This window comes from Bison bison, unplaced genomic scaffold, assembly GCF_000754665.1.
Source record: "Bison bison bison isolate TAMUID 2011002044 unplaced genomic scaffold, Bison_UMD1.0 scf7180017864514, whole genome shotgun sequence".
NCBI lineage: Eukaryota > Metazoa > Chordata > Mammalia > Artiodactyla > Bovidae > Bison > Bison bison.
The window spans coordinates 31,343-34,900 of NW_011495067.1; positions in this window are offsets into that span (position 1 = coordinate 31,343).

The window sequence follows — 3,558 nt, forward strand, 5'->3', positions numbered from 1 at the left end:
TGTCGTTTTTGAGATTGCATCCAAGTACTGTGTTTCGGACTCTTTTGTTGACCATGATGGCGACTCCATTTCTTCTAAGGGATTCCTGCCCACAGGAGTAGATATAATGGTCATCTGAGTTAAATTCACCCATTCCAGTGCATTTTAGTTTGCTGATTCCTAGAATGCCGATGTTCACTCTTGCCATTTCCTGTTTGACCACTTCCAATTCGCCTTGATTCATGGATCTGATATTCAAGGTTCCTATGCAAAGGGTTTCTCTTCGCTGGGCTGGAAGAAGCATAAGCTGGAATCCAGATTGCTGGGAGAAATATCAATAACTTCAGATATGTAGATGACATCACCCTTATGGCAGAAAGTGAAGAGGAACTAAAAAGCCTCTTGATGAAGGTGAAAGAGGAGAGTGAAAAAGTTGGCTTAAAGCTCAATATTCAGAAAATGAAGATCATGGCATCTGGTCCCATCGATTCATGGCAAATAGATGAGGAAACAGTGGAAACAGTGTCAGATTTTATTTTGGGGGGCTCCAAAATCACTGCAGATGGTGATTGCAGGCATGAAATTAAAAGACGCGTACTCCTTGGAAGGAAAGTTAGGACCACCCTAGACAGCATATTGAAAAGCAGAGATATTACTTTGCCAACAAAAGTCCGTCTAGTCAAGGCTATAGTTTTTCCAGTGATCAAGTATGGATGTGAGAGTTGGACTCTGAAGAAAGGCAAATGCTGAAGAATTGATGCTTTTGAACTGTGGTGTTGGAGAAGACTCTTGAGAGTTCCTTGGACTGTAAGGAGATTCAACCTTTCCATCCTAAAGGAGATAAGTCCTGGGTGTTCATTGGAAGGACTGATGCTGAAGCTGAAACTCCAATCCTCTGGCCACGTCATGCGAAGAGTTGACTCATTGGAAAAGACCCTGATGCTGGGAGGGTTTGGGGGCAGGAGGAGAAGGGGACGACAGAGGATGAGATGGCTGGATGGCAATCCCAACTCAATGGATATGAGCTTGCGTAAACTCCGAGAGTTGGTGATGGACTTGGAGGCTGGCCTGCTGCTGTGATTCATGGGGTTGCAAAGAGTCAGACACCAATGAGCAACTAAACTGAACTGATTCAGTGAATTTGTTAGATTAAACGTTATGTGTACAAAAAATATATTTCAATTCCAGTAGATCATACAATTGGTGAGCACCAACAACTTGGGTGTTTCTGTTACCATCCTGTGGACCTGTTTCACTCGTTAGCTGTCCCCTTGCCACTATCTTCTGACATGCCCTGCTCTGTTCTGTGAGAATGTTTGCTTTTGTGTCATTTGCTTTCCTTTCTTTTTGTTTTGACTTATTTGCTTTTGAAACTTGTGTTTAATGTTCCACATCGAAGTGAATTCACAAGGTATTTATCTTTCTAAATGGGTGTTCAAGACACTGAGAGTTACAGGGTGAGTTTTGCTGTTCAGCCGCTCACTTGTGTCTGACTCCTTGTGACCTCCTTGACTGTAGCCTACAAAATGTTGACTGGTTAAGAAAATCTCATCAAAAAAAAAAAAGGAAAGAAAACATCATCAAGGTCATGTGACCTTAAGGGAGTATAAAGTCAGTGAGAAAGGGAAATTTCCCCCCTGACCTTCCTCAGCCACCCTGGAAGCTGCGTCTCCTCAGCTGGAGTGTCCAGCACTCCTGATTCTGAGCATCTTCTGACAGACTAGAGGCTCAAAGCTGCATTTCAGGTTGTGTGGTTTAAATTTGGTGTTTGGCTAGTCCCTCAGGGAAATGGGACAAGAGTAAAATCATGTAGTGGTGTGGCTTTAGGCAGCTGGGGATGGATTCTCTAGTTTCTTTAGAATTTTATTTTAATTGTTTTAAGTTTTGGTATTATCGCATTATAATTTTAGTGAAGTCTTAGGTGCATCACCATACATTTCTGTGAACCACACACCTTCTCAGCACCAAAAACTGCAGTTTTCCTCTGTTACTATTTGCTGCCCCATTTTCTTTGAGGCTCCTCTTTTGGTTTCCTTTACTCAGGTCTGTGTATCTTTGTATTTGCTATCATGTCCACATTGTCTTCTTTAAAATTCTTTTTCCATGTTTTCTTTTTGTTTGTCTTTTGTGTTCCACACATAAGGGAAATTGTGTATTATTTCTTTCTCTTTACATATCTTCAGATGTGGTTAGACCAAAGGGAATAGATGATGTCACTTGGCTCAGAAACTCTCGACAAGCTCATGCAACCTTGGAGCAGCCTCAGGTCAGCTGGGAAAGGGACATTCCTTCTTGACTGGTCCTCAGCCACCATCAAAGCTGCATCTCCCTCAGTGAGGGCATTCCTCCCCCACCTCTCTGATTATCTCCTACAGAGAAGAGGAGCACAGCTGGATGAGATGGCTGGATGGCATCACCGACTCAATGGACGTAAGTTTAAGTGAACTCCAGGAGTTGGTGATGGACAGTGAGGCCTGGTGTGCTGTGATTCATGGGGTCGCAGAGTCAGACACACCTGAGCGGCTGAACTGAATTAAGCTCAAATAACTGATAAATTGGAATTCTAGAAACTGCCTCACATACACATCTGCAACAGGAAGCATGCAATTCTGCGATGCTTCAACAAAGGACCACAATAAGTTGGTAGCAACTGGCAACTCCATATCATTGTCTCAAAGCTCCCGCTGGATGCTGAAACTTAAGATGCTGATAAAGTAGATAGGAGGGAGAGTGTAGCCAAGTGCCATTCTAGCTACACTCATTTGACAATGTTTGACAACACAGTATTGCCACCATAAGGGGAAGAATGAATAGAACTTTAATATTGCTATGATTTAGTGCATGGCTTTGATCCAATTCTTTGCAACTCTATGGACTGTAGCCCATCAGTCTCCTCTGTCCATGGGATTCTCCAGGCAAGAGTACTGGAGTGTGTAGCCATTTCCTTCTCCAGGGGATCTTCCTGACCCAGGGATCAAACATGGGTCTCCCAAACTGCAGGCAGATTCATTACCATCTGAGCCACCAGGGGAGCCCTGTGGTCTTAGAAGATAGTCAAAATCCAACAACTGAAGAAAATATGAGAAGTTGAAGTAAATATAAGGACCTCAAAAGGGAGGAGTTTATTAGGCAATTGGTTATAGCAGTGGTAGGAGAGCTGAGAAATCAAATAAATGTATGGTGAGTCACCTCATAATTTGTAACAGCAGGGAAGTCTCTGGTGGTCCAGGGCTTAGGACTCTGAGCTCTCACTTCCCCAGGCTTGAGTTCAATACCTGATTCAGGAACTAATATCCCACAAGCCACATGGTTTGGCCAGAAAATTTTTTTGCAATAGCATAAAGACACTACTATCCCTGGGACCAGAGGGGCAGAGGGAGGAAGGAGGAAACCTTCCCAGAGCCTGGGACAGGGAGCACGCCACAGAAGCTGGGATCGTGGCAAACCTGCCTGAGGAAAGCCAGGCCATCAGATGAAGCAGCATTCTAGCCGAAACTGGAAGTGCAGAGAAGATGCCTTCAGAGGCTCAGGAAGACGATTACCTTGGCTTCTTACCAGTTCCTGCCTTCTCATTTTCTA